This window comes from Oncorhynchus keta, chromosome 25 (genome assembly GCF_023373465.1).
Source record: "Oncorhynchus keta strain PuntledgeMale-10-30-2019 chromosome 25, Oket_V2, whole genome shotgun sequence".
NCBI classification, from domain to species: Eukaryota; Metazoa; Chordata; class Actinopteri; order Salmoniformes; family Salmonidae; genus Oncorhynchus; species Oncorhynchus keta.
The window spans coordinates 35,024,329-35,037,849 of NC_068445.1; the positions used below are offsets into that span (position 1 = coordinate 35,024,329).

A 13,521-nucleotide genomic window follows, 5' to 3' on the forward strand; every position below is an offset into this window, starting at 1 on the left:
GGTTATGAATGACTGTGTCTTGGTTATGAATGACTGTGTCTTGTTTATGAATGACTGTGTCTAGGTTAAGAATGACTGTGTCTTGTTTATGAATTACTGTGTCTTGTTTATGAATGACTGTGTCTTGTTTATGAATTACTGTGTCTGGGTTATGAATGACTGTGTCTGGTTTATGAATGACCGTGTCTTGTTTATGAATGACTGTGCCTTGGTTATAAATGACTGTGTCTGGGTTATGAATGACTGTGTCTTTTTTATGAATGACTGCGTCTTGGCTATGAATGACTGTGTCGTGTTTATGAATGACTGCATGTTGGTTATGAATGACTGTGTCTTGGTTATGAATGACTGTGTCTTGTTTATGAATGACTGTGTCTTGTTTATGAATGACTGTGTCTTGTTTATGAATGACTGCATCTTGTTTATGAATGCCTGTGTCTTGGTTATGAATGACTGTGTCTTGTTTATGAATTACTGTGTCTTGTTTATGAATGACTGTGTCTTGGTTATGAATGACTGTGTCTTGTTTATGCATGACTGTGTCTTGGTTATGAATGACTGTGTCTTGTTTATGAATGACTGTGTCTTGGTTATGAATGACTGTGTCTTGGTTATGAATGACTGTGTCTTGGTTATGAATGACCGTGTCTTGTTTATGAATGACTGTGTCTTGGTTATGAATGACTGTGTCTTGTTTATGAATGACTGTCTTGGTTATGCATGACTGCATCTTGGTTATGAATGACTGCATCTTGGTTATGAATGACTGTGTCTTGGTTATGAATAACTGTGTCTTGGTTATGAATGACTGTGTCTTGGTTATGAATGGCTGTGTCTTGTTTATGAATAACTGTGTCTTGTTTATGAATGACTGTGTCTTGTTTATGAATGACTGTGTCTTGGTTATGAATGACTGTGTCTTGGTTATGAATGACTGCGTCTTGGTTATGAATGACTGTGTCTTGTTTATGAATGACTGTGTCTTGGTTATAAATGACTGTGTCTGGTTTATGAATGACCGTGTCTTGGTTATGAATGACTGTGTCTTGGTTATGAATGACTGTGTCTTGTTTATGAATGACTGTGTCTTGTTTATGAATGACTGTGTCTTGGTTATGAATGACTGTGTCTTGGTTATGAATGACTGCGTCTTGGTTATGAATGACTGTGTCTTGTTTATGAATGACTGTGTCTTGGTTATAAATGACTGTGTCTGGTTTATGAATGACCGTGTCTTGGTTATGAATGACTGTGTCTTGGTTATGAATGACTGTGTCTTGTTTATGAATGACCGTGTCTTGTTTATGAATGACTGTGTCTTGTTTATGAATGACTGTGTCTTGTTTATGAATGACTGTGTCTTGTTTATGAATGACTGTGTCTTGGTTATGAATGACTGTGTCTTGTTTATGAATGACTGTGTCTTGGTTATGAATGACTGTGTCTTGTTTATGAATGACTGTGTCTTGGTTATAAATGATTGTGTCTTGGTTATGAATGACTGTGTCTTGTTTATGAATGACTGTGTCTTGTTATGAATGACTGTGTCTTGGTTATGAATGACTGTGTCTTGTTTATGAATGACTGTGTCTAGGTTAAGAATGACTGTGTCTTGTTTATGAATTACTGTGTCTTGTTTATGAATGACTGTGTCTTGTTTATGAATTACTGTGTCTGGGTTATGAATGACTGTGTCTGGTTTATGAATGACCGTGTCTTGTTTATGAATGACTGTGCCTTGGTTATAAATGACTGTGTCTCGGTTATGAATGACTGTGTCTTGGTTATGAATGACTGTGTCTTGTTTATGAATGACTGTGTCTAGGTTAAGAATGACTGTGTCTTGTTTATGAATGACTGCATCTTGGTTATGAATGACTGTGTCTTGGTTATGAATGACTGTGTCTTGTTATGAATGACTGTGTCTTGTTTATGAATGACTGTGTCTTGTTTATGAATGACTGCATCTTGTTTATGAATGCCTGTGTCTTGGTTATGAATGACTGTGTCTTGTTTATGAATTACTGTGTCTTGTTTATGAATGACTGTGTCTTGGTTATGAATGACTGTGTCTTGTTTATGCATGACTGTGTCTTGGTTATGAATGACTGTGTCTTGTTTATGAATGACTGTGTCTTGTTATGAATGACTGTGTCTTGGTTATGAATTACTGTGTCTTGGTTATGAATGACTGTGTCTTGTTTATGAATGACTGTGTCTTGGTTATGAATGACTGTGTCTTGTTTATGAATGACCGTGTCTTGTTTATGAATGACTGTGTCTTGGTTATGCATGACTGCATCTTGTTATGAATGACTGCATCTTGGTTATGAATGACTGTGTCTTGGTTATGAATGACTGTGTCTTGGTTATGAATGACTGTGTCTTGGTTATGAATGGCTGTGTCTTGTTTATGAATAACTGTGTCTTGGTTATGAATGACTGCGTCTTGGTTATAAATGACTGCGTCTTGGTTATGAATGACTGCTTCTTGGTAATGAATGACTGTGTCTTGGTTATGAATGACTGCGTCTTGGTTATGAATGACTGCGTCTTGTTTATGAATGACTGTGTCTTGTTTATGAATGACTGTGTCTTGGTTATGAATGACTGTGTCTTGGTTATGAATGACTGTGTCTTGGTTATGAATGACCGTGTCTTGTTTATGAATGACTGTGTCTTGGTTATGAATGACTGTGTCTTGTTTATGAATGACTGTCTTGGTTATGCATGACTGCATCTTGGTTATGAATGACTGCATCTTGGTTATGAATGACTGTGTCTTGGTTATGAATAACTGTGTCTTGGTTATGAATGACTGTGTCTTGGTTATGAATGGCTGTGTCTTGTTTATGAATAACTGTGTCTTGTTTATGAATGACTGTGTCTTGTTTATGAATGACTGTGTCTTGGTTATGAATGACTGTGTCTTGGTTATGAATGACTGCGTCTTGGTTATGAATGACTGTGTCTTGTTTATGAATGACTGTGTCTTGGTTATAAAATGACTGTGTCTGGTTTATGAATGACCGTGTCTTGGTTATGAATGACTGTGTCTTGGTTATGAATGACTGTGTCTTGTTTATGAATGACCGTGTCTTGTTTATGAATGACTGTGTCTTGTTTATGAATGACTGTGTCTTGTTTATGAATGACTGTGTCTTGTTTATGAATGACTGTGTCTTGGTTATGAATGACTGTGTCTTGTTTATGAATGACTGTGTCTTGGTTATGAATGACTGTGTCTTGTTTATGAATGACTGTGTCTTGGTTATAAATGATTGTGTCTTGGTTATGAATGACTGTGTCTTGTTTATGAATGACTGTGTCTTGGTTATGAATGACTGTGTCTTGGTTATGAATGACTGTGTCTTGTTTATGAATGACTGTGTCTAGGTTAAGAATGACTGTGTCTTGTTTATGAATTACTGTGTCTTGTTTATGAATGACTGTGTCTTGTTTATGAATTACTGTGTCTGGGTTATGAATGACTGTGTCTGGTTTATGAATGACCGTGTCTTGTTTATGAATGACTGTGCCTTGGTTATAAATGACTGTGTCTCGGTTATGAATGACTGTGTCTTGGTTATGAATGACTGTGTCTTGTTTATGAATGACTGTGTCTAGGTTAAGAATGACTGTGTCTTGTTTATGAATGACTGCATCTTGGTTATGAATGACTGTGTCTTGGTTATGAATGACTGTGTCTTGGTTATGAATGACTGTGTCTTGTTTATGAATGACTGTGTCTTGTTTATGAATGACTGCATCTTGTTTATGAATGCCTGTGTCTTGGTTATGAATGACTGTGTCTTGTTTATGAATTACTGTGTCTTGTTTATGAATGACTGTGTCTTGGTTATGAATGACTGTGTCTTGTTTATGCATGACTGTGTCTTGGTTATGAATGACTGTGTCTTGTTTATGAATGACTGTGTCTTGGTTATGAATGACTGTGTCTTGGTTATGAATTACTGTGTCTTGGTTATGAATGACTGTGTCTTGTTTATGAATGACTGTGTCTTGGTTATGAATGACTGTGTCTTGTTTATGAATGACCGTGTCTTGTTTATGAATGACTGTGTCTTGGTTATGCATGACTGCATCTTGGTTATGAATGACTGCATCTTGGTTATGAATGACTGTGTCTTGGTTATGAATGACTGTGTCTTGGTTATGAATGACTGTGTCTTGGTTATGAATGGCTGTGTCTTGTTTATGAATAACTGTGTCTTGTTTATGAATGACTGTGTCTTGTTTATGAATGACTGTGTCTTGGTTATGAATGACTGTGTCTTGGTTATGAATGACTGCGTCTTGGTTATAAATGACTGCGTCTTGGTTATGAATGACTGCTTCTTGGTAATGAATGACTGTGTCTTGGTTATGAATGACTGCGTCTTGGTTATGAATGACTGCGTCTTGTTTATGAATGACTGCGTCTTGTTTATGAATGACTGCATCTTGGTTATGAATGACTGTGTCTTGTTTATGAATGACTGCGTCTTGTTTATGAATGACTGTGTCTTGTTTATGAATGACTGTGTCTTGGTTATTAATGACTGTGTCTTGGTTATGAATGACTGTGTCTTGTTTATGAATGACTGTTTCTTGCTTATGAATGACTGTGTCTTGGTTATGAATGACTGTGTCTTGTTTATGAATGACTGTGTCTTGGTTATGAATGACTGTGTCTTGTTTATGAATGACCGTGTCTTGTTTATGAATGACTGTGTCTTGGTTATGAATGACTGTGTCTTGTTTATGCATGACTGCATCTTGTTTATGAATGACTGTGTCTTGGTTATGAATGACTGTGTCTTGTTTATGAATTACTGTGTCTTGTTTATGAATGACTGCGTCTTGTTTATGAATGACTGTGTCTTGGTTATGAATGACTGTGTCTTGTTTATGAATGACTGTGTCTTGTTTATGAATGACTGTGTCTTGTTTATGAATGACTGTGTCTTGTTTATGAATGACTGTGTCTTGGTTATGAATGACTGTGTCTTGTTTATGAATGACTGTGTCTTGTTATGAATGACTGTGTCTTGTTTATGAATGACTGTGTCTTGTTTATGAATGACTGTGTCTTGTTATGCATGACTGCATCTTGGTTATGAATGACTGCATCTTGGTTATGAATGACTGTGTCTTGTTTATGAATGACTGTGTCTTGTTTATGAATGACTGTGTCTTGGTTATGAATGACTGTGTCTTGTTTATGCATGACTGTGTCTTGGTTATGAATGACTGTATCTTGGTTATGAATGACTGTGTCTTGGTTATAAATGACTGTGTCTGGTTTATGAATGACCGTGTCTTGGTTATGAATGACTGTGTCTTGGTTATGAATGACTGTGTCTTGTTTATGAATGACTGTGTCTTGTTTATGAATGACTGTGTCTTGTTTATGAATGACTGTGTCTTGGTTATGAATGACTGTGTCTTGGTTATGAATGACTGTGTCTTGTTTATGAATGACTGTGTCTTGTTTATGAATGACTGCATCTTGGTTATGAATGACTGCATCTTGTTTATGAATGACTGCGTCTTGTTTATGAATGACTGTGTCTTGGTTATGAATGACTGCGTCTTGTTTATGAATGACTGCGTCTTGTTTATGAATGACTGTGTCTTGGTTATGAATGACTGTGTCTTGTTTATGAATGACCGTGTCTTGTTTATGAATGACTGTGTCTTGTTTATGAATGACTGTATCTTGGTTATGAATGACTGTGTCTTGTTTATGAATGACCGTGTCTTGTTATGAATGACTGTGTCTTGGTTATGAATGACTGTGTCTTGTTTATGAATGACTGTGTCTTGTTTATGAATGACTGTGTCTTGGTTATGAATGACTGTGTCTTGTTTATGAATGACTGTGTCTTGTTTATGAATGACTGTGTCTTGTTTATGAATGACTGTGTCTTGTTTATGAATAACTGTGTCTTGTTTATGAATGACTGCGTCTTGTTTATGAATGACTGTGTCTTGTTTATGAATGACTGTGTCTTGGTTATGAATGACTGTGTCTTGTTTATGAATGACTGTGTCTTGTTTATGAATGACTGTGTCTTGTTTATGAATGACTGTGTCTTGTTTATGAATGACTGTGTCTTGGTTATGAATGACTGTGTCTTGTTTATGAATGACTGTGTCTTGGTTATGAATGACTGTGTCTTGTTTATGAATGACCGTGTCTTGTTTATGAATGACTGTGTCTTGGTTATGCATGACTGCATCTTGGTTATGAATGACTGCATCTTGGTTATGAATGACTGTGTCTTGTTTATGAATGACTGTGTCTTGTTTATGAATGACTGTGTCTTGGTTATGAATGACTGTGTCTTGTTTATGCATGACTGTGTCTTGGTTATGAATGACTGTGTCTTGTTTATGAATGACTGTGTCTTGGTTATGAATGACTGTGTCTTGGTTATGAATGACTGTGTCTTGTTTATGAATGACTGTGTCTTGGTTATGAATGACTGTGTCTTGTTTATGAATGACCGTGTCTTGTTTATGAATGACTGTGTCTTGTTTATGAATGACTGTGTCTTGTTTATGAATGACTGTGTCTTGTTTATGAATGACTGTGTCTTGGTTATGAATGACTGTGTCTTGTTTATGAATGACTGTGTCTTGGTTATGAATGACTGTGTCTTGTTTATGAATGACTGTGTCTTGGTTATAAATGACTGTGTCTTGGTTATGAATGACTGTGTCTTGTTTATGAATGACTGTGTCTTGTTTATGAATGACTGTGTCTTGGTTATGAATGACTGTGTCTTGTTTATGAATGACTGTGTCTTGGTTATAAATGACTGTGTCTTGGTTATGAATGACTGTGTCTTGGTTATGAATGACTGTGTCTTGGTTATGAATGACTGTGTCTTGTTTATGAATGACTGTGTCTAGGTTAAGAATGACTGTGTCTTGTTTATGAATTACTGTGTCTTGTTTATGAATGACTGTGTCTTGTTTATGAATTACTGCATCTTGGTTATGAATGACTGTGTCTTGTTTATGAATGACTGTGTCTTGGTTATGAATGACTGTGTCTTGTTATAAATGACTGTGTCTGGGTTATGAATGACTGTGTCTTTTTATGAATGACTGCGTCTTGGCTATGAATGACTGTGTCGTGTTTATGAATGACTGCATCTTGGTTATGAATGACTGTGTCTTGTTTATGAATGACTGTGTCTTGTTTATGAATGACTGTGTCTTGTTTATGAATGACTGCATCTTGTTTATGAATGACTGTCTTGGTTATGAATGACTGTGTCTTGTTTATGAATGACTGTGTCTTGTTTATGAATGACTGTGTCTTGGTTATGAATGACTGTGTCTTGGTTATGAATGACTGTGTCTTGTTATGAATGACTGTGTCTTGTTTATGAATGACTGTGTCTAGGTTAAGAATGACTGTGTCTTGTTTATGAATTACTGTGTCTTGTTTATGAATGACTGTGTCTTGTTTATGAATTACTGTGTGTTATGAATGACTTGTCTGGTTTATGAATGACCGTGTCTTGTTTATGAATGACTGTGTCTTGGTTATAAATGACTGTGTCTGTTATGAATGACTGTGTCTTTTTTATGAATGACTGTCTTGGCTATGAATGACTGTGTCGTGTTTATGAATGACTGCATCTTGGTTATGAATGACTGTGTCTTGGTTATGAATGACTGTGTCTTGTTTATGAATGACTGTGTCTTGTTTATGAATGACTGCATCTTGTTTATGAATGACTGTCTTGGTTATGAATGACTGTGTCTTGTTTATGAATGACCGTGTCTTGTTTATGAATGACTGTGTCTTGTTTATGAATGACTGTGTCTTGTTTATGAATGACTGTGTCTTGTTTATGAATGACTGTGTCTTGTTATGAATGACTGTATCTTGGTTATGAATGACTGTGTCTGGTTTATGAATGACTGCGTCTTGTTTATGAATGACTGTGTCTTGGTTATGAATGACTGCGTCTTGTTTATGAATGACTGCGTCTTGTTTATGAATGACTGTGTCTTGGTTATGAATGACTGTGTCTTGTTTATGAATGACCGTGTCTTGTTTATGAATGACTGTGTCTTGTTTATGAATGACTGTGTCTTGTTTATGAATGACTGTGTCTTGTTCATGAATGACTGTGTCTTGTTTATGAATGACTGCATCTTGGTTATGAATGACTGTGTCTTGGTTATGAATGACTGTGTCTTGTTTATGAATGACTGTTTCTTGCTTATGAATGACTGTGTCTTGTTTATGAATGACTGTGTCTTGGTTATGAATGACTGTGTCTTGGTTATGAATGACTGTGTCTTGTTTATGAATGACTGTGTCTTGGTTATGAATGACTGTGTCTTGTTTATGAATGACCGTGTCTTGTTTATGAATGACTGTGTCTTGGTTATGCATGACTGCATCTTGGTTATGAATGACTGCATCTTGGTTATGAATGACTGTGTCTTGTTTATGAATGACTGTGTCTTGTTTATGAATGACTGTGTCTTGGTTATGAATGACTGTGTCTTGTTTATGCATGACTGTGTCTTGCTTATGAATGACTGTGTCTTGTTTATGAATGACTGTGTCTTGTTATGAATGACTGTGTCTTGTTTATGAATGACTGCGTCTTGTTTATGAATGACTGTGTCTTGGTTATGAATGACTGTGTCTTGTTTATGAATGACCGTGTCTTGTTTATGAATGACTGTGTCTTGTTTATGAATGACTGTGTCTTGTTTATGAATGACTGTGTCTTGTTCATGAATGACTGTGTCTTGTTTATGAATGACTGCATCTTGGTTATGAATGACTGTGTCTTGGTTATGAATGACTGTGTCTTGTTTATGAATGACTGTGTCTTGCTTATGAATGACTGTGTCTTGGTTATGAATGACTGTGTCTTGTTTATGAATGACTGTGTCTTGTTTATGAATGACTGTGTCTTGGTTATGAATGACTGTGTCTTGTTTATGAATGACTGTGTCTTGGTTATAAATGACTGTGTCTTGGTTATGAATGACTGTGTCTTGGTTATGAATGACTGTGTCTTGGTTATGAATGACTGTGTCTTGTTTATGAATGACTGTGTCTAGGTTAAGAATGACTGTGTCTTGTTTATGAATTACTGTGTCTTGTTTATGAATGACTGTGTCTTGTTTATGAATTACTGCATCTTGGTTATGAATGACTTTGTCTGGTTTATGAATGACCGTGTCTTGTTTATGAATGACTGTGTCTTGGTTATAAATGACTGTGTCTGGGTTATGAATGACTGTGTCTTTTTATGAATGACTGCGTCTTGGCTATGAATGACTGTGTCGTGTTTATGAATGACTGCATCTTGGTTATGAATGACTGTGTCTTGGTTATGAATGACTGTGTCTTGTTTATGAATGACTGTGTCTTGTTTATGAATGACTGCATCTTGTTTATGAATGACTGTCTTGGTTATGAATGACTGTGTCTTGTTTATGAATGACTGTGTCTTGTTTATGAATGACTGTGTCTTGTTTATGAATGACTGTGTCTTGGTTATGAATGACTGTGTCTTGGTTATGAATGACTGTGTCTTGTTTATGAATGACTGTGTCTTGGTTATGAATGACTGTGTCTTGTTTATGAATGACTGTGTCTTGTTTATGAATTACTGTGTCTGTTATGAATGACTTTGTCTGTTTATGAATGACTGTGTCTTGTTTATGAATGACTGTGTCTTGGTTATAAATGACTGTGTCTTGGTTATGAATGACTGTGTCTTTTTTATGAATGACTTGTCTTGGCTATGAATGACTGTGTCTTGTTTATGAATGACTGCATCTTGGTTATGAATGACTGTGTCTTGGTTATGAATGACTGTGTCTTGGTTATAAATGACTGTGTCTTGGTTATGAATGACTGTGTCTTGTTTATGAATGACTGTGTCTTGTTTATGAATGACTGTGTCTTGTTTATGAATGACTGTGTCTTGGTTATGAATGACTGTGTCTTGTTTATGAATGACTGTGTCTTGTTTATGAATGACTGTGTCTTGGTTATGAATGACTGTGTCTTGTTTATGAATGACCGTGTCTTGTTTATGAATTACTGTGTCTGGGTTATGAATGACTTTGTCTGGTTTATGAATGACCGTGTCTTGTTTATGAATGACTGTGTCTTGTTATAAATGACTGTGTCTTGGTTATGAATGACTGTGTCTTTTTTATGAATGACTGCGTCTTGGCTATGAATGACTGTGTCTTGTTTATGAATGACTGCATCTTGGTTATGAATGACTGTGTCTTGGTTATGAATGACTGTGTCTTGGTTATAAATGACTGTGTCTGGTTATGAATGACTGTGTCTTTTTATGAATGACTGCGTCTTGGCTATGAATGACTGTGTCTTGTTTATGAATGACTGCATCTTGGTTATGAATGACTGTGTCTTGTTTATGAATGACTGTGTCTTGGTTATAAATGACTGTGTCTTGGTTATGAATGACTGTGTCTTTTTATGAATGACTGCGTCTTGGCTATGAATGACTGTGTCGTGTTTATGAATGACTGCATCTTGGTTATGAATGACTCTGTCTTGGTTATGAATGACTGTGTCTTGTTTATGAATGACTGTTTCTTGTTTATGAATGACTGCATCTTGTTTATGAATGACTGTCTTGGTTATGAATGACTGTGTCTTGTTTATGAATGACTGTGTCTTGTTTATGAATGACTGTGTCTTGGTTATGAATGACTGTGTCTTGTTATGAATGACTGTGTCTTGGTTATGAATGACTGTGTCTTGTTTATGAATGACTGTGTCTTGGTTATGAATGACTGTGTCTTGTTTATGAATGACCGTGTCTTGTTTATGAATGACTGTGTCTTGGTTATGCATGACTGCATCTTGGTTATGAATGACTGCATCTTGGTTATGAATGACTGTGTCTTGTTTATGAATGACTGCGTCTTGTTTATGAATGACTGTGTCTTGTTTATGAATGACTGCATCTTGGTTATGAATGACTGTGTCTTGTTTATGAATGACTGTGTCTTGGTTATGAATGACTGTGTCTTGTTTATGAATGACTGTGTCTTGGTTATGAATGACTGTGTCTTGGTTATGAATGACTGCGTCTTGTTTATGAATGACTGTGTCTTGGTTATGAATGACTGTGTCTTGTTTATGAATGACTGTGTCTTGGTTATGAATGACTGTGTCTTGTTTATGAATGACTGTGTCTTGTTTATGAATGACTGTGTCTTGGTTATGAATGACTGTGTCTTGGTTATGAATGACTGTGTCTTGTTTATGAATGATTGTGTCTTGTTTATGAATGACTGTGTCTTGGTTATGAATGACTGTGTCTTGGTTATGAATGACTGTGTCTTGTTTATGAATGACTGTGTCTTGTTTATGAATGACTGTGTCTTGTTTATGAATGACTGTGTCTTGGTTATGAATGACTGTGTCTTGGTTATGAATGACTGCGTCTTGTTTATGAATGACTGTGTCTTGTTTATGAATGACTGTGTCTTGTTTATGAATGACTGTGTCTTGTTTATGAATGACTGTGTCTTGGTTATGAATGACTGTGTCTTGGTTATGAATGACTGTGTCTTGTTTATGAATGACTGTGTCTTGTTTATGAATGACTGTGTCTTGGTTATGAATGACTGTGTCTTGGTTATGAATGACTGTGTCTTGTTTATGAATGACTGTGTCTTGGTTATGAATGACTGTGTCTTGTTTATGAATGACTGTGTCTTGGTTATGCATGACTGCATCTTGGTTATGAATGACTGCATCTTGGTTATGAATGACTGTGTCTTGTTTATGAATGACTGTGTCTTGTTTATGCATGACTGTGTCTTGGTTATGAATGACTGTATCTTGGTTATGAATGACTGTGTCTTGGTTATAAATGACTGTGTCTGGTTTATGAATGACCGTGTCTTGGTTATGAATGACTGTGTCTTGGTTATGAATGACTGCGTCTTGTTTATGAATGACTGTGTCTTGGTTATGAATGACTGTGTCTTGTTTATGAATGACCGTGTCTTGTTTATGAATGACTGTGTCTTGGTTATGAATGACTGTGTCTTGGTTATGAATGACTGTGTCTTGTTTATGAATGACTGTGTCTTGGTTATGAATGACTGTGTCTTGTTTATGAATGACTGTGTCTTGGTTATGCATGACTGCATCTTGTTTATGAATGACTGTGTCTTGTTTATGAATGACTGTGTCTTGGTTATGAATGACTGTGTCTTGGTTATGAATGACTGTGTCTTGTTTATGAATGACTGTGTCTTGTTTATGAATGACTGTGTCTTGGTTATGAATGACTGTGTCTTGGTTATGAATGACTGTGTCTTGTTTATGAATGACTGTGTCTTGGTTATGAATGACTGTGTCTTGTTTATGAATGACTGTGTCTTGGTTATGCATGACTGCATCTTGGTTATGAATGACTGCATCTTGGTTATGAATGACTGTGTCTTGTTTATGAATGACTGTGTCTTGTTTATGCATGACTGTGTCTTGGTTATGAATGACTGTATCTTGGTTATGAATGACTGTGTCTTGGTTATAAATGACTGTGTCTGGTTTATGAATGACCGTGTCTTGGTTATGAATGACTGTGTCTTGGTTATGAATGACTGCGTCTTGTTTATGAATGACTGTGTCTTGGTTATGAATGACTGTGTCTTGTTTATGAATGACCGTGTCTTGTTTATGAATGACTGTGAATTGTTTATGAATGACTGTGTCTAGTTTATGAATGACTGTTTCTTGTTTATGAATGACTGTGTCTTGTTTATGAATGACTGCATCTTGGTTATGAATGACTGTGTCTTGGTTATGAATGACTGCATCTTGTTTATGAATGACTGTGTCTTGGTTATGAATGACTGTGTCTTGTTTATGAATTACTGTGTCTTGTTTATGAATGACTGCGTCTTGTTTATGAATGACTGTGTCTTGGTTATGAATGACTGTGTCTTGTTTATGAATGACTGTGTCTTGTTTATGAATGACTGTGTCTTGTTTATGAATGACTGTGTCTTGTTTATGAATGACTGTGTCTTGGTTATGAATGACTGTGTCTTGTTTATGAATGACTGTGTCTTGGTTATGAATGACTGTGTCTTGTTTATGAATGACTGTGTCTTGGTTCTAAATGACTGTGTCTTGGTTATGAATGACTGTGTCTTGTTTATGGATGACTGTGTCTTGGTTATGAATGACTGTGTCTTGGTTATGAATGACTGTGTCTTGTTTATGAATGACTGTGTCTTGGTTATGAATGACTGTGTCTTGTTTATGAATTACTGTGTCTTGTTTATGAATGACTGTGTCTTGTTTATGAATTACTGTGTCTGGGTTATGAATGACTGTGTCTGGTTTATGAATGACCGTGTCTTGTTTATGAATGACTGTGTCTTGGTTATAAATGACTGTGTCTTGTTTATGAATGACTGTGTCTTGGTTATGAATGACTGTGTCTTTTTTATGAATGACTGTGT

The 13,521-nt window shown here is 36.0% G+C and overlaps 1 protein-coding gene across 2 annotated transcripts in view; it reads left to right on the forward strand.

Moving 5' to 3' along the window:
- The window catches only part of LOC118382668 (syntaxin-binding protein 1-like), a 47,866-nt gene that overhangs the window by 8,747 nt on the left and 25,598 nt on the right, over positions 1–13,521 (forward strand). The window lies entirely within an intron of this gene.